This window comes from Choloepus didactylus, chromosome 1, assembly GCF_015220235.1.
Source record: "Choloepus didactylus isolate mChoDid1 chromosome 1, mChoDid1.pri, whole genome shotgun sequence".
Classification (NCBI taxonomy): Eukaryota; Metazoa; Chordata; class Mammalia; order Pilosa; family Megalonychidae; genus Choloepus; species Choloepus didactylus.
In genome coordinates this window covers 221,221,035-221,242,151 of record NC_051307.1, presented here as the reverse complement: position 1 = coordinate 221,242,151, position 21,117 = coordinate 221,221,035, and the positions used below count along the sequence as shown (strand labels likewise).

The window sequence follows — 21,117 nt, the reverse complement described above, 5'->3', positions numbered from 1 at the left end:
GTTTCTCAAACTTATTTGATGATGGAACCCTTTTTGTATATGTATACTATTTATTAGTATCCCCAATACAGAATACTTCCTATAGTCATGTACTGAGGGTATATATACAATGGTCAATAGACTCTGCACTCAATGCTTGGGTTTGAATCCCAGCCATCCCATTTACCAGCTTACCTCAGACAAGGTCATTGCCCTCTCTATGCGTCATGTTCCCCATCTGAAAAATGGGAATAATAATAATTATACCACATAGGTTTACTGTGAGAATCAGATGAGTTCATATATTTAAAGCGCTTGGAAGAATGCCTGGCACATAGTAAGCATTCTACAGGCGTACCTCAGAGACATTGCAGGTTCAGTTCTAGACCACCACAATAAAGCCACTATTCCAGTAAAGTGAGTCACACAAATTTTTTGGTTTCCCAGTGCATATAAGTTATGTTTATACTATACAGTGGTCTAAGTGTGCAATAGCATTATGTCAAAAAACAATATACAAACCTTTATTAAATATACTTCATTGCTAAAAAATGTTATCCATCATCTGAGCCTTCAGCGAGTCATAATCTTTTTGCTGGTGGAGTGTCTTACATGTTGATGGCTGCTGATTGATTAGGGTAGTGGTTGCTGAAGGTTGAAGTGACTGTGAAAATTTCTTAAAATAAGACAACAATGGAGTTGGCTGAATCTATTGATTCTTCCTTTCCTGAAAGATTTCTCTGTAGCATGTGATGCTGTTGGATAGCATTTTACCAGTAGAACTTTCAAAACTGGAGGCTATCCTCTCGAATCCTACTACTGCTTTATCAACTAAGTTTATGTAATATTCTAAATCCTTTGTTGTCATTTCAACAATATTCATAGCATTTTCACCAGAAGTAGATTCCAGCTCAAGAAATCACTTCATTTGCTCATCCATAAGAAGCAACCCCTCATTTGTTAAAGTTTTTTCATGAGATTGCAGGGATTTAGTCACATCTTCATGCTCTACTTTTTAATTCTAGTTCTCTTGCTATTTCTACTACATCTGCAGATACTTCCTCCACTGAAGTCTTGAACCCCTCAAAGTTATCCATGAGGTTTGGAATCAACTTCATCCAAACTCTTGCTAACGTTAATAGTTTGACCTCTCCCATGAGTCATGAATATTGTTATTGGCATCCGGAGTGGTGAAACTGTTCCAGAAGGTTTTCAATTTCCTTTGCCTAGATGGATCAGAGGAGTCACTATCCATGGTAGCTATATAGCCTTATGAAATGAATTTCTTAAATAATAAGGCTTGAAAGTCAAAATGACCCCTTGATCCATAAACTAGAGAATAGATGTCATGTTAGCAGGCATAAGAACAACATTAATCACATTGTACATCTCCATCAGAGCTTTTTGGTGACCAGCTACATTGTCAATGGTCAGTAATATTTTGAAAGGAATCTTTTTTTCTGAGCAATATTTCTCAATTAAAATACTCAGTAAAACATGTTATAAACAGATGTGCTGTCATCCAGGCTTTCTAGTTCCATTTATAGAGCACACAGTAGATTTAGCATCATTCTTAGTGGAGCTAGAATTTCAGAATGGTAGATGAGCACTGGCTTCAACTTAAAGTCACCAGGTGCATTAACCCCTAAAAAGAGAGTCAGTCTGTCCTTTGGAGCTTTGAGGCCAGGTATTGCCTTCTTGTCTCTAACTATGAAAGTACTAGACGGCACCTTCTTCCAAGATAAGGCTGTTTCATGTACGTTAAAAATCAGTTGTTTTATGTAGCCACCTTCATCAATTATCTTAGCTAGAGCTGATGGATAACTTGCTGAAGCTTCTAAATCAACTCATGTTGCTTCACCTTACACTTTTATGTTATGGATATGGCTTCCTAAACATTATGAACCAACCTCTGCTAGCTTCAATTTCATCTACAGCTTCCTCACCTCTCTCAGCCTTCCTAGAATTAAAGAGTTGGATTCTTGCTCTGGATTAGGCTTTGACTTAAGGGAATGTTGTGGATGGCTTGATCTCAGATGCAGACCACTAAAACTTTCTCCACATCAGCAATAAGACTGTTTTGCATTCATGTAGCACTTTTAATTTCTTTCAAGAACTTTTTCTTTGCATTCACAACTTGGCTAACTGTTTGGCACAAGAGGCCTAGCTTTCAGCCTATCTTGGTTTTCCACATGCCTTTCTCACTGGGCTTAATCATTTCTAGCTTTTGATTTAATGTGAGAGACTTGTGACTCTTCCTTTCACTTGAATGCTTAGAGGCTATTGTAAGGTTATTAACTGGTGTAATTTCAATATTGTTGTGTCTCAGGAATAGGGAGGCCTGAGGAGAGGGAGAGAGAGAGGAATGGCCAGTCAGTGGAGCAATCAGAACACCCTTAGGATTAAGTTTGTCGTCTTGTATGGGTGCAGTTCATAATGCCCCCAAACAATTACAATAGTAACAACAAAGACCACTGATCACAGATCACCATAACAGATACAATAACAATGAAAAAGTTTGAAACATTGTGAGAATTACCAAAATGTGACACAGACAGGAAGTGAGCACATGCTGTTGGAAAAGTGGTGGCAATAGACTTGCTTGATGCAGGGTTGCCACAAACCTTCAATTTGTAAAAAACCCAGTATCTGTGAAGCACAATAAAGTGAAGTGCAATAAAAGGAGGTATGCCTGTACAATACTTACTGTTATTGTTGCAGCTTTTTGTGTTTATCTTCAGAAAACAACTTTGCCCTAATAATAACGATAATAAATAAGAAATGAATATAATGGTTGACAGGCTTTCTCGTATATATATACCTAATCTTCAAATCAATCTTAAAATCTATGCATTATTACTGCTATACTAATTTTATAGATTAAGAAAGAAAGGCTAAATAATTTGGGGTGTATTTCATTACTGGGCAATAAAGGCAGTCAGGACTCAAACATTGGTCTTTTGACATCAGATCTTGTGCCTTTTCCACTGAATAGATTTGGTTTTCCTGTGAGTCCAAAGTAAAATGTGAAAACTGTCCATTTATAATAGCTCAGAAGGTGTATCTTTTCCCCAAACCCCAAAGATTAAATACAGAAGTTAGAAATTAAAGCCATGAGAGTGGAAGAAACTTAAGAAAAGCAAATGTGACAATAATCTTCCAAGTTATAAATGTCCTGGGCTAGTATTGCAGAAGAATGAAGAGCATTTACCTGGGATATGTGTTTATCAGGTTATAAACTAAAAATCAGTTTATATAATCTACCCAAGGATCATTGTACTGCTTTCACATGCAAGTGTCAAGTCTAGACACTGAAGTACTGAAATTTCTATGACAGTTTGGTAGTTATAGGAACAATGAAACTGAATATTTGAGATCTGGATTTGAGTTGAAAACAATTGACTGGCTTTTATTTTAGCATGATTTATGATATCCTTTAGCCATGAAGAATCTGAAATTCAGATCAATCAGTTTGCAGGCACTTAAAGATTCCCTGGGAAATCCAAGTTTGGTCCATTAGTTATTTAGCTTCTTAGACTACTATAGTGCTACCATTATTGACTCATTTTTGGGTTTCTGATTATTAATGTAGGAATAGCTGGGTGATATTTGGACCATTTTTAGGGTGTGTTCTCAATGATTTTATGTCAAACTAGGCAAGACGTTTATACAACATAAAAAAAAATAGGTGAAAATAACAGGGTGGGAGTAGGATCATGATTTGCCATTGGGCTACTTTATAACTAAGACAGTCTCATCATCTGATTCAATTTCTGGTCAAAAGAGTTAACAGAATCAAGAAAATATCTGTGTGGAGTGGTGGGTCGGAAGAGAAGGGAAAGATTTTTTTTCTCACATCACAGTGGTCCAGTGATGTGACTGACACCACATTGGTCCAACTTGACAAATGTTCAAGTACATAAACCTTTTACAAGATTTTAGTGCCCTCTGCACTCCCAAAAAGTTTGTCTTTCCTTTGAACTTCTTTGCTTCTTTGGATTAGAAAGTGAGATTATTTTATATTTTGCTTTGCCTACTGGTGAGCTCAGAACTAAACTTTGTGCCAAATCATAGTCATTATTGATTTGTTTGGAATCTGAGCTACTCTATTCCCTTTTGTAGTCATGATTCCTTATATTAATTTTTCTATATATAAATTTGGATATTTGTGTGCTGATATTTATGTGCTTTTTTGTCTGCATGAATAGTGGAAATGAGAGTGAAAGGAAGGCAGGGAATAAGTAAGGAAGATATTTTAGAGAAAGAATTTCAACAATGATCACTAAAATCTGAAGAATTTTCTTCTGTAACACTCAATTAACCAGAGCCCCCTCTTTGAACATTCTTCTTAATGAGATAGTTAATATAATAATTATACTTAAAGACAGGCATTGTATGACAACTAAAAAATATTTTCAATTCTGGGACAAAGGGAGTGTTTAGGAGGATCTAATGGCAGAGCCCAATCAATACCTGTGACTCTTATTAAAGGCCCAGAGGAGATAGTGTCCAAAATTTAGATAAGCATTTTGCAGGGTAAAGAAAGCCCATTATTTCCATCTATCTGAGCACAGCCAAAAAGGCAAAGAGGATTGAAAAGTGAACTTTTGGGGAAGGTCCTACTTGTTGAGTTTCATGCAGAGGGACTCTGCTAGTTACCTGACTCTCAACCCTTTGCATTTCAGGTGCTTTTAAAATGTTTCTGTTGCCTCTGGGTCATCAGAAAGGAAATCCCTGGGACACTTTCTGGGAGACATTTGGGGGTTGATGGGTGCGGGAAAGAATCTGTTTGCAATAAATTTGGAATGGAAGCAAGTTTGCCCTCATCTTTTATCTGGGGGGCCCCTTCAACATGCTTCCTTCCAACTGCGCCAGGGTTTGATGGCAAGGGGGCTATTAGCAACAGAAAGGTAAAAAAAGGAAAATGAGCAATTTAGCCGGTGCTACCCTCTCTCCAAGAAGTGCTGAAACACTTGCTCCTGGTCCTTCTTTGAGCATCTTCTAATGCAAATAGTGTTTTGATATTGCTACTTCATTGTTGTTTTATTTCAGATTTCAGTTTGTAGACTTGCATCTTTCTGAAGACCAGTAACTATTTATAAGCCTCAAACAGCTATTAAGAGTACATGTGCAAGCAAGTGGAATGACTGCTGAATGCACAAAGTAAATTGATTTGCACCTACAATTTACATTTATTCTCTGGGTATATTTGACAATAATGTTGTGAGTGAACTGCCATGATGAAAATTAATCGTATAAACATTTTATTGCTGACTTTGTGAGCAGCTATGTTGATTGTTTTTCTTGATTTTCTAAGTGTGCCACCTAATAGCATGGTGGGAAACATTTCTTGGTTTTGCTCTGCACCTTCATAGATTAAATACCCCAGATCATCTTTCCCAATAAGCATTTGGGGAAAGGTTTTGCCAGCTGCAGTGTTCCAGTTTACTTGATCATGAAGGAATCAGTAGCAGAAGACCACTCACTTCTTGGAATGTTGCAAATATTTGGGTTTGGGTAGGATTCCCCAGTACAAAATAAGAACTGTGCTTCTACAGTGGGCATAAATGTGCTCTAAACCCAAGAAATGGTACATTTGTTTAGTTTTTCTCACTCAACCAATATTAGCTTAGATCCTTAGAGCTGGGGTAGTTTCAGCTCTCATGGGCTCTGTTTGTTCCTTTGTAAAATGGGGGAAAATTATAGTATCTCTCACTGTGCACGATAGACTCCTTGCATCAGCTTCCCTGGGATGCATGCTAAAAAATGTTGTCTCAAGTCACAGAAAATCAGAAACCTGGGTGCATCCAGTAGTGGTTTAGGAGGCCCCTCTACTCTTCCTTGGGGATTATAGAGAACTCCGGGGGGCTTACACAGTGCTGACAATTCTAACCAGAAAGGCCTCCCGTCAGCTCCCCAGGGTCACTGCTGAAGGCTTCCTTGCCTAAGCCTATGTGTGCATTCAATGAGGGCAGCTCAGATACTTCCACAATGAGTTTGGGGTGGGACCTGATGTTTTAGGCCTGTGGCATCCACAGCCACTCCACCAGAAGTCTAGGTCTTGGAAGTGGCGCTGAGCTCCCAGCCTCTCTCAAAACCCACCTTCACTACAGAGCATAGACTCCCAAACAAAAGCATGCATTTCTAGTTGGCTGGTAACTGCTGTTTTCATCCCTGAAATACAAATTCAGGTTTAATGAACTCCTGAAACAAGAAAGCCCAGATCTAGCAAACAAAGCTTATAACCTTTTTATGCTGGGCCTAGAGAAAATACTCCTTGTTTTTTCAAGTCCCATATGTGAGCCAAAACAAAGCACAATTTAATATTTCCAGAACATTTTCTGCCTCACTCGTATTTGAATTTGAATTTGTAGGGTTAATTCATGAGTCAGAGTTCTGGAAACAAGAAAAAAGTGGGAGCTGATTACAGGGAAACCACAGGAATACTCCAGGATCTCAGGATTGTTAACATCAGGGAGCAGTTACCACCCATTGGCCTGAAGGAGCAAGAGGAAGGAGAATTTACAAGGACTTGAAGGCTGAAAAAGGGCTGCTTAACAAAGCAACCATTTGGATGAGGAATGCTGCTTAGAGGAAACTGAGGAAATAAATACCCTGACCTCCCTCTCTCTCATTTCTTCGATCCTCAAAGAAGCCAGAAAAGCCAGGGCATCCTTGGATGTGATCCATGCTGAGTAGCCTCAGGGCAGAGGGCGGGGAAGAGAAGGATGGAGAATGGATGTGGAGGGCAGAGGAAAGATAGCCAACACATTCTCTCCAATATTCTCTTTATTCATAATATTAGCTGACAATCCTTGGGTATTTTAGGGGTGAGAAAACAGAGGCTCAGAGAGATTAAATAATCCAAAATTCTTTTTTTTTTTCTAATCAGGACAGTTTTATCTATGGAATTGAGTGACCAAAAGCCATATTTTAGCTTGAGTTTGCCATTAGATGATATCGGTGATCTTCTATCTAGGTACATACGCAAAGCTGGTCAAGAGATCTTTTTTTTCTTTCTTTCTTTCTTTTTTTTTTTTCATTAATTGTCATTAAGGAAGCTAAAATCTAGCAGAAAGTGATGCCCTGCTTTCTCACTTCAGCGTGTTTTTTTTTATTTACATATTTATTAACTTGTAAACTTTTTTTGGAGTATAACATGCATACAGCAATGTACACAAATTTAAGTTTATGGCTGGGTGAATTTTCATGACACAAAGTAAATTCACTGTGTAACCTGCAGCCACACCAAGAAGCAGAAAAATTCCCAGTACCCTAGAAGCCCCGGTGCCCCCTCCTATTACCTAACCTCCAACCCCACGATCCTGACTTCTAATCACTATACATTAGTCTTGTTTTTAGTTCTTGTTGGGATTCAACAAGGAGATAAAAAATACCTATTTCATATGTAATGCAGATTTATTGGCAATTTAGTGTGCTAGATCAGAGGTCGACCAACTACTGCCCAAGGTCAAATCTAGCCCTGCCTGTTTTGTAAATAAAGTTTTATTGGAACATAGCAATGCCTGTTTGTTTACATACTGTCTGTGTCTGCTTTCACTAGAGCGGCAGAGCTGAGCAGTCCCGGCGGACTGTATGGACCGCAATGGCAAAAATATTTACTCCCTGGCCCTTTAAGGAAAAGTTTGGCGACCCCTGTGTTGGAGTAGGCGGACAGAGTGGTAAGAAAAAAATGATGCAATCTGTGGCCTCAAAATGCTTGTGGACTGGTGGGGATTAAACAAGTGGCCACACAAATAAAGAACACATTATATACTATGAGAAGTGCTCCAGAAAGAAGAGTCCAGAGTATGAAGTGGGGAAACAAGGAAGATCCTAAAAGCCATCCATTTTGTGTGGCCATTTTTTTTTTTTTTTCCTTCAGAAAGTCCACCTAACTTGGTATAACTCAAGGTTTTGTTTTACCTAGTCAGGAACAGTAAATGACCCTATGGAACTACAACAGAACTGATGGGTGAGCAGCCCAGGTGAGAATCGTTTTCAACACCCAGCATCCCCTGCGGTAAGCTGATACAGAAGAGCGCGTCTGAGGCAGGGTTAACCCCGGACATTACCTCATGTGTCTGCTGAAGAACAGGACGTTGCCCTGCCTGCTCACCTTGAAACTTGAGGCCCAAACGTGGTTCCTCTTTCATTACCCTGAGAACTCTCCTCCTTTCAGCTGCCGGTGGCTGTGAACTCTTTATTCACCTGAACTTGGCTGCCACACGTGATTTTACTAGAAGCAGAGCGAAGCCCTGAGCTGGGGCAGCAGGAACAAGCTTCCAGGGAGTACGGTAGGTTTACATTTAATATAGTTAGGAAATGTTTAAAATCATTTTCACCCCTGAGGAGTTTATCTGTGAAGGAGGAAATTTGCTTCCACTCTTGCCTAGTCTGGAGCCGTGTGAGTTATCGGGAGCCGAGCTGGAGATGTCCGTGCGGGCGGGAACTGCCACAAAGAGTTTCAGCCTTCCGGCTGTGGGGGCTCACTCTTGGGGCTTGTGGTGTGATTTGATGGGCTGTTTTTCTTTTCTCTTAAATATTGTATTAAAGAGAAATGTATCCTTGCTAGGCAGGCATTTCAGTTTTTTTGAGTTGAGTTTCTAGCTTTACAGCACATTTTAGGAACAGACATCTTCAAACCCTTCCTAACCACAGGCAAGTAGCCCTTCAAGCTCTCCATGTTGTCAGAACATCTGCAACAGCAGAACATGACCTTGCCTTTCTGAGCTGCTTGCTAAAAAGAAAGAACAGGAATATGTTGACTTTATCTCTTCCCAAACAAGAAGTCTCAGAAAGACTGAGAACACTGAGACCAGAGAAGCACAAATAATGTATAATTTACATAAACCAGGGGTCCTTTAAGGTAAATTGGTGAACACCTCCAGGCAAATTTCCATGTGCGTAATTCAAGTCCATCCATCATTGTGCTCCTTTCTGCTGAACCTGGACAAGGCCTCAGAATTATTAGCACTGTCTTTTCTGATAACTACTTTCAAGAAATAAAATGCAAGTTTAAACAGACTTGCCATTCCTCATTTAAATAATCACTTTCTGAGTAGATAGCAAAATATGAATAATGATAATAATGACAGCTAGCAAGTATTGACTGTTTATTATATGCCGGAAATTGTTCTACGTGCTTAACATAGATTCATTCAAATGAATGAGTACAGACTTTGTTTGGTTTACTGTTGTATCACAGTGCCTGGAAAAGTCCCTGGTACACAGGGGGTGCCTAATAAATAGTTATCTAAATGAATTAAAACAACTATTATTATCCCCAGATTCCAGATGAAGAAACTGATGCCCAGGATGCTTAAGTAACTTTTCCTCAGCTACTGTGGACTGGAGCCCTGATTTTATAATGCTTTAGTACTAGCTCAGAGCTTCAGAGCTTACATGTTTAACCACTTTGATCTATTGCTTCTCATGGTAGCTGTTTGGTACCTCTATTTTATTTATTAATGTCCAGTATGTTGATTATTGAGTTCCTTGCTTCTCATTATTGTTCTTGTTCTATCCCTTTTGAAATTTTAGAGAATTATTTGTTTCTCAATCCAAAATAGAAGAACAGCAGTTGAAATCTAAATGCCTATGGAATTTAGGCAGGAAATATAAATGAGGAAAGCAGGCCAGGTGGGTCCATGGAGAAATGCTGAGTACATACCTTCTGGGTAGCTGCTACTCAGCTCCTGCAAATGCAGCTGTGGGGAATCCAAGCCAATGTTGCCAGTCTTCCAGTTTTCAAAGGAAATAGGAAATCTGGATTTTGATAGAGAAGTGTCAAAGGAAAATATCAATATAAGATATCTCATACATAAAATGTTGACAAGCAAGGAAACTGAAAAAACAAAAACAAACATTGCAAGTCGAACAAAATATCTTTGCAGGCTGAGTCGAACCCATTGATCTGCAGATTGCAACCTGTGGGAGAGCATGAAGAGGTTGGATAGCTGATCCTATGGTCTTGGTGGAAAAAAAAAAGATATGATGGGAGGCAGTTCTAACTATTTGCTAAGATTTTAGAATGGGGGTATCTTGGAATAGAAATGATGTAATGATAGCATCTCAGTACCTTTGCATAGTGCTTCATATTTTTCAACTCACTTCTATACATGTATTTGATTCTCCTTGCAACTCTTCTTGATGGGTCAATTATTTGGTCAAGATTAGGTAGTAGGATTCAGGAACAGACTCTGGTATCCAATTCTGCACTTGGTTTTCTTTTAGCTATCCAAATCCTAATTGGTAATGACTCTGATCACCAATATTTGGGATTCTACAGGCCTGTGCTTTTTCATCTCATATAAACAAGAAGTAAAATATTATGATAATAGATAGAGCTCGTGCCCAATTACTGATGAATGTTAAGATGGAAGAGAAACAGGACAATCATTTGAAGATACTTGTATAATTGCTAAAGCTTGTTATTCTTGGCAGATTGAAGTTGATTTGGTCCTCCCCAAATCATCTCTATTATAAAACTATGCGCCTAGCAAAGACTGGAAAAATAATGTAATTGTGGCCCAATCACTGTGTACATTCCTAAACATTCACTTAATGACTAGGAAGTTTGAGGTTTTGCTAGCTCCAAGTGCAGCTTCTTGCCAGCCAGGGCTGAAATGTGGCTTAACGGAAACCATTTTAAATTAAGCGGATTTGAAAAATCATTACATGGACGGAGATTTTTCTGATCACTAAGTTCTGCAGGGGCATCTCAAATGTCAGTTCTGTACAGGAGAGACTCTTGGCATCAGATGTCTTTCTGCCAGGTGTGTATTCAACAGCTGTTCTGGGGTATCTTTTCCTGGCCACTGGCCTGGCTACTATCATAAAGCCAATTAGAGTTGTAGACATTAATGTTATTTTCCTCAAGTGCTCCTGGAAATGCTTATATCGTGTAGCACTTTCTCATGAAATCTGTGACCTTTGGAAATATAAACAATGTGTTTTGGAAATATAAAATAAGCAAATAAGCTTGGCTAGTCATGTCCTGTGTCCCATTAAGTTATGAAGAATATTGTAGTCACTGGATGTAGAGCTATCTATGGAGCACTTGATGCTTCAGGTTTCTTAGAAATGAAAATTTGTACTCATACCAAAACCCAGAGAAACATCAAAGGATGGTAGGTATATTGAACAGCAAAGCATTTATGTATGCTCAAAAAATTCTTTACCAAAAATGATGAATTGAAACAGTCTTAGAATGCGGCTCCATAAATAGTAATTTACACTTGTTATACAACATTTTAAGAATGATATTAGCAAACTGGAATCGAAAGAAACCCTAACATTTTAGGAAGGGCTAGAGAAAACAAGGCTGTTTAACCTAGAAAGAGACAACTGGGGAAAGGATAGGAGCGTTATCCTCCAATAGGTAAAATGAAACCTGGAGAAAGTCCATCTTATTGCCTTGGCTATCCCCAGGGTTTTCTTGTATTGCTATGGTTGAGAAGAGTGTCTTGAGCATAGTAGCTGCTTAATAAAACTTTGTTGAATGAGTGAAAAATGAATGAGACCAATGAGTGCAAGATTGTTGAAAATGGATGAATATATGGAAAAATGTTCTAGCAATCGATGCTGTTACATGCAATGGTTTGCTTCATGAGATGTGTTCCCTTTTACTTGCTTAAGCCAGGGCTACAAACTAATGGCTTGAACATGGATGGGTATTGTTTGCCCACTCAGTGTATTTTTTATTTTGTTTTTTGTTTATAACTTTTTTTTTAACTGAGACAAGTACTTTCACACACACATATCCAAGTTTCTAGAGTTTCTGGGGTAATGGGAACTTGGGCATTTCAGCAGTTGGCTGAAGCTGAGCAGTGGCTGCCCCCATTAAATGGAGCCTGTGCTCTTCAGTTTTCCTCAAACCTTATTTCTCCCTGTTGGTTTAGACTGAGCTCCTTTTCACTCATTTATCTTACCTTCCTTGCCCTGAAGGTAGCTGAGCCTTGTCACCACTGGTGTAAGCAGAAGCTGTAGCCAGTCATCCGTCATGGGTATGTTAAAGGTGGTGCCCATGTTGAGCAGGACAACGGACCAGATGAACTCTCCAGCCTTTTAACTCTGTGACACCTTTGTTCAATGATGAATAACCATGCTTTGTTCATCAAAGTAAAAACAACACTGATTCCTGGTTTCAACCGACTCATAAGCCCTTCATTTTAACCCAACCAGTCCATCAGAAGGAGCAGTATCTCCATCACAAAATTCCCAGTTTTATATGGGTCCAGAAGGAGCTAAGTGTCCCTTAAGGTGATTAAGGGTACATTTTCATTCTACCCTTTATCCTTCTCCTTTCTCAAATACTTTGGTTTCTCTCCAGCTGCACATACAGATAATTCCTCCAGCAAATCAAGGGGTTGTAGGAAGTGGGGGAATTCAAGAAAACGAATTGTGTCACCAATTTTTGACATCAGGATGGAAAAGAGCTTGAATCGAGTGTACAGGGAGCTAGGATCAGAGGCTTGATTGAATTTAAAGGATGCCATGGTTGTGTTAAATTCTAATCATTTTTTATCACAGCAGCTAATGGGTGCAGAATATTTGGCTCAAGTCCTTTTCAGTGATTCCTGGCTGGCTCCTGAGAGAGCTGCAGAGTTCTGGCTCTAGCTATGCTCTTTCCTCTTCACTCCCTTTAGAGAACATGAATTATTCCTAGATGTGGTTCCCTGAAATTTAGAGAATGATTCACAGGAGAGCTAGAGAGGCAAAGAGAGTAAAAAACAAACCACCTGCTTAGGATTCAGGGTCCATTCATTGACAACACACCTAATCAGGTGGAATTGGTACTAAAATGCTGTATGTAAGTGCCTTTGATATTTTACAGATGCTGTATAACCATATTGTAAAAGGCGAAATTGTCATATTATTCATTGGAGAATGGGAGACAGTGAAATTTTTAAGGTTAATCTAATCTGTATTCACCTAGCAAATGCTGAATAAATACCAGCAAGGCTGGAGAGGCTATTTGCATGGATTCACAGTCTTCAGTTCAGCTGGGTTGAGAGGTTTGTGTTTCTACCATCCCTCAGGTGCCATAAGCTCCTGGCAGGTTGGTGTCCTTGGGCCACACATGTTTTGGTCCCTGAGTCAGTGTCCAATATGTCTGGCCATCAAGGCAGATGGCGAACAGGACAATGTTTCTGAACTTTTGGAAAATATACCACTTGAGAATCTAACTGGGGAGATGCCTGAAATTGAAAAATAATGTAATAGAATACTTGATTTGCCACCAAAGACCTTAACTGGGAAGATTGCCATGTTGAAATGAGAGGACAGCTTGGCTAACTTCAATCTTTCTACATTGCTTAGTAACAGCTTATCACTGGGCTGGATCCTGGACTCCCAATGTATCACCCATTTTACTATTTACTGCGTATTTTACCGCCTCTTCCCCCAAATACTACACATCCACAAACACACACACAAATTAGGTTTGGGACTATACCTACAGAGTTGTAACATTAGCATAAGAGCAAAGATCAGAGCCAGTGATCACTGGGTATTTCATCAGAGGGGATGGAGAAGTAAATGAAATGTCATTTCCATTTCCTTTAATTCAGTTTGCTTTGTCCTCCATGTTGCCAGCTACCAACTTGACCTCTCTGAAGAAAAATTGTTTTTCTGTTATTCACCAGAATCTTTCTCCACCAGAATACCTCAGTCTTCCAAGGGAAGCCTCCTTTGAGCTACTAGCTTGAAAATCATGTTGTCCATTGTCCATTCACATCTTAGTTCTTGGATAAAATATCTTGTCATTTTTTCCCCAATACCTCTGAACTTCTCAGAGAATGTTTCTTCAGCATTCAGCATTCACCCTTCCTGTGGAAGTGTGTCTTATTTTAAACACCTACAATTTGCTGTTCTTTTAACTCTGGCCAGGGGGATACTCTTGGCAAATCTGAAGTGCTGGAGAGTTAAAAGTTCCAGATGCAAGCTTCAATGAATAACAAATGGAAGCCAGTAGATGATAACCCCAGATTTTTTGCCCCTCAATTGAGATGATTCTCTGAAGCTTGTTCTGCACAATCGCACTAGGGAACTATGGGAAGATAGTTCCCTAGTGGGATTGAGCTCCAGTTTTCCACCATGGATCTGACTTAACAGTGCATTTTTAATTTTCTTCATTCCTTTCCTTGTGTCACTTCTCTACTCCCTTCTTGGTATTTCCTGGCATTTCTCATGTAAATTATTTACACTAAAATGCTCTTCTCAGTATTTGCTGTAAGAGAGTCCAAAGTAAGAAAGTCAGTCTTCATGGAGTAGGGAGGGTATGCAAATTAGATTGTGAGATTTTGCATTTGGGACCTGCATTTGGAACTGGTCTGTATTACCAAGAAGCAGACAGAAAAGCAAAGAAAACTAAAGCAAGACTAGATGAATGAATGTTATAAAGGAGAAGGTTGGCATTTAATATGCAAAAATGATGCCCTTATCCAAAATATGGTTTGCAACCATTTTCTCCTATTCTATAAGTTATCTTCTGACTTTCTTGAGAATTGCCTTAGATGCACAAAAGTTTTGACTCTTGATGAAATGAAATGTATCTGTTGTTTCTTTTGTTGCTTGTGGTTTTGCTGTCATATCTAAGAATCCATTGATGAGTTCCAGGTCATTATATTTAGGTCCTTGATCCATTTTGAGTTGAATTTTGTATATGGTGTGAGGTAGGGGTCTGCCTTCACTCTTTTGCATGTGAATATCCAGTTTTCCCAACACCATTTGTTGGATAGACTATTCTTTCACAACTGCATAAACTTAGCACCCTTTTCAAAAATCAGTTTGTTGTAAGTGTGATTGTGAAAGCCTTGTGGATCACACTCCCTTTATCCAGTGTCTGGATGGATGAGTACAAAAACTAAATGAAAAATAGGATAGGAAGGGGGATGATTTGGGTGTGCTTTTTTACTTTTATCTTTTATTCTCATTTTTACATTTCCTTACAAGGAAAATGTTCAAAAAATAGATTGGGATGATGAATGTACCACTGTATGATGGTACTTTGAACAGTTGGTTGCACACCATGGATGATTGTATGAAATGTGAATGTATCTCAATAAAACTGAATTTTTAAAAAAATCAATTGATCTTAGATGTGTGGGTCTATTTCTTCTTTCAGTCCTGTTCAGCTGATCTATTTATCTGTTTTTGAGCCACTACCACACTGTTTTGATTACTGTTGCTTGTATTACTATTTGAAATCAGGAAGTGTGAGTCCTCCAACGCTGTTCTTTGTCAAGATTGTTTTGGCTATTAGGGGACCCTTGCAGTTCCATATGAATTTGAGGATTTTTTTTTTCATGTATATTTAAAAAAAAAAAGGTTGCTGGAATTTTAATAGGGATGACTTTGAATTTGTATTTTGGTTAATCTTGACAAATTACCAATTGTGGTGCTTTGGAACTGTATGTAACCCCTAGAAAACCATGCTCTTAAGGCTAATCTATTCCTCTGGGTATAAACCTGTTATAAGTAGAATATTTGATTAGGTTACTTCAGTTAAGGGGTGACCAGAGTGGGTCTTAATCCTCTTACTGGAGTCCTTTATTAATGGGATAAATACAGAGAGAGAAAGAAAGCCATGGAAGCAAGAAGGTGAAAGCAAAAGAACCCAGAAGAGGAGGGAGAGAACAACAGACACCACTATGTGCCTTGCCATGTGACAGAGTTGTCCTGGATCACTGGCAGTCAGTCTTCAGGAAGAAAGCCTTGTCTTGAAGATGCCTTGATTTGCCCATTTCAAGACTGTAAGCTTGTAAGCTAATATATTCCCATTGTTAAACACAAACCCATTTCATGGTATATAGCTTTCAGCAGCCTAGCAAACTAAAACACCAATGTTAACTCTTCTAATCCATGAATATGGGCTATGTCTTGCCATTTATTTGGTCTTTAATTCCATTCATGTTTTGTAGTTTTCAGTATACAAGTCTTTTGTACCTTTGGTTAAATTTATTCCTAGATATTTTATTCTTTTAGATGCCTTGTAAATGGAATTGCCTTCTTAATTTCCTTTTCAGATTTGTTATTTGCTTTTGTGTGTTAATCTTCTATCTTGTCACTTTACTGAACTCATTTATTATCTAATAGTTTTCTTGTGGATTTCTTTGGATTTTCTAAATACAAGATAATGTTATCTGCAAACTGAGATAGTTTTTCTTTTTCCCTTCAAATGTGGACACCTTTTATTCCTTTCTCTTGACTAATTGCTGTGACAAGAACTTCTGGCATAATGCCAAATAGCAGTGGTGAAAGTGGGCATCCTTGTCTCATTCTTGATCTTAGAGGGAAAGCTTTAAGACTTTCACCTGCAAGTACAATGTTAGCTGTGGGTTTTTCATAAATGGTCTTTATCATGTCAAAGAAAGTTCCCTTCAATTAACTTTTCTAAATGTTGTTATCAAGAAATGGTGCTGGATTTTATAGAATGCCTTCTCTGCATCTAGTGAGTTAATCATGTGTTTTTCTTCCTTCATTTTATTTATGTAGTGTATTATATTAACAGATTCTTATATGTTGAACCACCTTTCCATTCCTGGGATAAATCCCACCTGGTCATGGTGCACAATCTTTTTAATATGCTGTTGGATTCAGTTGCTCATATTTCGTTAAGAGTTTTCATCTAAGTTCATAAGGTAAATCGGTCTGTGATTTTCATTTCTTGTGATGTCTTTACTAGACTTTGGTATCAGAGTAATGTTAGCCTGATAGAATGATTTAAGAAGCATTCCTTCCTCTTGAATTCTTTGGAAGAGTTTGAGAAGGTTCGATATTAATTATTCTTTAAATGTATGGTGGTGTTCTAGTTTGCTAATGCTGCCGGAATGCAAGACACCAGAGATGGATTGGCTTTTATAAAAGGGGGTTTATTTGGTTACACAGTTACAGTCTTAAGGCCATAAAGTATCCAAAGTAACACATCAGCAATCGGGTACCTTCACTGGAGGATGGCCAATGGTGTCCGGAAAACCTCTGTTAGCTGGGAAGGCACGTGGCTGGCGTCTGCTCCAAAGTTCTGGTTTCAAAATGTCTTTCTCCCAGGATGTTCCTCTCTAGGCTGCAGTTCCTCAAAAATGTCACTCTTAGTTGCACTTGGGATATTGGTCCTCTCTCAGCTTCTCCAGAGCAAGAGTCTGCTTTCAATGGCCATCTTCAAACTATCTCTCATCTGCAGCTCCTGTGCTTTCTTCAGAGTGTCCCTCTTGGCTGTAGCTCCTTTTCAAAACATCACTCACAGCTGCAGCTACACTGAGTTCCCTCTGCCAGTCAGCTCATTTATATGGCTCCACTGATCAAGGCCCACCCTGAATGGGTGGGGCCACTCCTCCATGGAAATATCTCATCAGAGTTATCACCTGCAGTTGGGTGGGGCACATTTCCCTGCAAATCTAATCAGCACCAAAACATCTGCCCCACAGGACTGCATCAAAGATAATGGTGTTTGGGGGGACATAATACATTCAAACTGGCACAGGTAGCTTCACCAGTGAAGCCATCTGGTCCTGTACTTTTCTTTGGTGGAAGGTTTTTGATTATTGATTCAATCTCTGTTCTTGTTGTAGATTTTTTGATTCTTTCTATTTCTTCTTGAGTCAATTTGGGTAAATGTATTTTTAGGGATTGTTTTTTATTTCTTCTAGATTATATAGTTTTGGTAACCATGGTAAACAAAGAAACTATCTTAAAAATCTACACAAAAGGAAAGGATAAGTGATTCAAAATGGCTCATTATGAAAGATCATCTAATCAAAAAGGAAGGCAATAATGGAGGAAAACGGGGACAAAAAGGGTGTAATACATACAAAAAAAAAAAAAAACAGTTGGCAAAATGGCAGGAATAAATATTGCCTTATCAGTAATTACCTTAAATGAAAATGGATTAAACTCTCCAATCAAAAGGCAGAGATACTCTCTAACTAAGCTGCCTCCGTAGGTGAACAAACTACCCTCCCCGCTACATGGGACCTGATTCCCAGGGGTGTAAATCTCCCTGGCAATGCAGGATATGACTCCTGGAGATGAATCTGGACCCAGCATCGTGGGAATTGAGAACATCTTCTTGACCAAAAGGAGGATGTGAAATGAAATGAAATAAAGCTTCAATGGCTGAGAGATTTCAAATGGAGTCGAGAGGTCACTCTGGTAGACATTCTTACGCACTGTATAGATAATACTTTTTAGGTTTTAATGTATTGGAATAGCTAGAAGTAAATACCTGAAACTATCGAACTCCAACCCAGTAACCTTGACTCTTGAAGACAATTGTGTAACAATATAGCTTACAAGTGGTGACAGTGTGATTGTGAAAACCTTGTGGATCGCACTCCCTTTTTCTAGTGTATGGATGGATGAGTATAGAAATGGGGACAAAAACTAAATGAAAAATAGGATGGGATGGTTTGGGTGTTCTTTTTTACTTTTATTTTTTATTCTTATTCTGATTCTTTCTGGTGTAAGGGAAATGTTCAAAAATAGATTGGGGTGATGAATGCATAACTATATGATGGTACTGTGAACAGTTGATTGTACACCATAGATGATTGTATTGTGAATATATCTCAATAAAATAGAATTCAATTTTAAAAAAAGGCAGAGACAAGCAGAAAGGATAAAGAAACATGACCCAACTATATGCTGTTTACAAGAGACCTATCTTAAGTCCATAAACAAGTTGACAGTGAAAGGATGAAAAAAAATATTTCATTAAAATAGTAATCAAAACAGAGCTGGGGTAGCTATATTAATATCACATAAAATATACTTTAAGTTAAAAACTATTGCAGGAGACAAAGAAGGACATTATATGTTGCTAAAAGGGTCAATTCAGCAAAAATATTCAACAATCATAAACATAAATGCACCTAACAGAAGAGCACCCAGAAACATGAAGGAAACATTCACAGAATTGAAGGGAGAAATAGACAGCTCTACAATAATAGTTAGAGATTTCAATAACTACTTTCAAACTGGATAGAATGTCTAAACAGAAGATCAATAATTTAACAAAGGAATTGAACAGCACAGCAAACCAACTAGACCTAAGGGAGATATACAGAACACCATACCCAGCAACAGCAAAATAAGCAATTTCTCAAGAGCACATGGAACATTCTCTTGGATAGACCATATATTAGGCCACAAACAAGTCTCAAAAATTTTTTAAATATTGGAATCATGCAGAGTATCTTCCCTAACCACAGTGGCATGAAGTTAGAAATCAATAACAGAAGGAAAATTGGAAATTTTAGGAATATTTAGAAATTAAACCTCGCACCCTTAAACAACGAATGGGTTAAAGAGAAAATTACAAGGAAAATTGGAAAATAGAGATTAATGAGAATAAAGACACAACATGCCAAAACTTACAGGATGCAGCAAAGGCAGTGCTAAGAGGGAAATTTATAGCTCTGAATATCTGTATTAAAAAAAGAAGACCTCAAATTAATAATGTAACTTTGCATCTTGAGGAGTGTAAAAAAGAAGAGCAAAGTAACCCACATTAACCATGAAAGGAAATACTTAAGATTAGAGTGGGTATAAATGAAATAGAGAAACAAATTGAGAGAACAAACAAAACAAAAAGTTGTTCTTTGAAAAAAATCAGTAAAATTTGCTAACCTTTAGCTTGACTGACAAAGAAAAATAGAAAAAAGATGCAAATACCTGAAATCAAAAAAGAAAATGGTGATATCACTATTGATCTTACAGAATTAAAAGGATTATAAGAATATTATACAAAATTGTATGCCAAAAAACTACATGAATCTATTAAGAAGAAATGCTTAATTTTTAAAGAAATCGCCAAATGGTTTTCCAAAATGGCTGTATCATTTTATGTTTCCATCAGCAATGTATGAGGGTTCCAGTTTCTCCACCACCCTGTCAACCTTTGTCATTGTCTGTCTTTGTGATTATAGGCATCCTAGTGGATGTAATCATTCTGGTTCGGTTTGCATTTCCCTAATGATGTTGAACATTTCTTCATCTTCTTACTTGCCATTCATATATATTTTTTGGTGAAATGTCTATTAAAATCTTTTGTTCATTTTTAAACTGGATTTTTGTCTTATTATTAAGTTGTGTGAGTTCTTTAAATATGCTGGTATAAGTCCTTTTTGTCATATATATATATATGATTTGAAAATATTAGCTCCCAGTCTGTGGCTCATCTTTTCATTTTCTTAACAATGTCTTAAAGCACAAAAGCTTTTAATTTTGATGAAGTGCAATTTATCAATATTTTATTTTATAGACTTTGCTTTTGGTGTCATATCTAAAAACTGTTTGCCTAACCCAAGGTCAAAAAGATTTTCCTCTATGTCTTCTTCTAAAAGTTTACTAGTTTTAACTCTTGCATTTAGGTTTATGATTCAACTTCAGTCAATTTTTGTGTATGGTGTGAGGTAAGGTTCTAAATTCATCTTTTTTGCATGTGGATATCCAATTGACCAGCACCATTGATTGAAAAGACTGTTATTTCCCTATTGACTTATCTTGCCATCATTGTCTAAAATCCGTTGACCATAATGGAACAGTTTATTTCTGGACTCTTAATTCTGTTCCATTGATCTATATATATACCCTTATGCCAGGACCACACTGTCTTTATTAGTGTCATTAGGACTTTTAAAAAGGTTCCCATGTGACTCTAATGCACAGCAAAATTTAGGAGTCATTATGATAAAGAGTAATGTGAGGGATGCAGCAGGTGGGGAATTTCCCTTTGGACGGGGCATTCCCAGATGGACTCTTTGGGAAGGTGATATTTCAGCTCAGGGTGAAAGACGAGGGAATAAAGAAGCCGAGTAGAGCTGAGAAAAGAGCACACATGATCCATGTTCGAGGAGGCACCCTCCTAGTCAAGGCTAGTAATATTTTTGGTCTGGCCAAGGGAAATTAGGTGGCCATTCCGGTAACTCAGAAGCCCCTGGCCCATGAACCCTCAAGCTCCCAGTTCCACACAATCAGCAATACTTCATTCATCCATTGATTTTCAAACTGGTTAAAGTGTAGCCTCCTGGACTTACCCAGTGATACAGCACAGGATTATCACAGGGTAAGTCAAGCTGAGTTTACTCACTCATTCATTCACTTATTCATTCAATAGATATTCATGGAGTGTCTCCT

The 21,117-nt window shown here is 38.1% G+C and overlaps 1 long non-coding RNA gene across 1 annotated transcript in view; it reads left to right on the top strand.

Annotated features, from left to right (window-relative positions):
- The first annotated feature begins 7,719 nt into the window (after window positions 1-7,719).
- The window catches only part of LOC119506992, a 72,338-nt gene continuing 58,940 nt past the window's right edge, over window positions 7,720-21,117 (top strand). The window contains exon 1 of the long non-coding RNA XR_005211089.1: window positions 7,720-8,276. This is a non-coding gene — a long non-coding RNA (uncharacterized LOC119506992). The remainder of the gene's footprint in view (window positions 8,277-21,117) is intronic.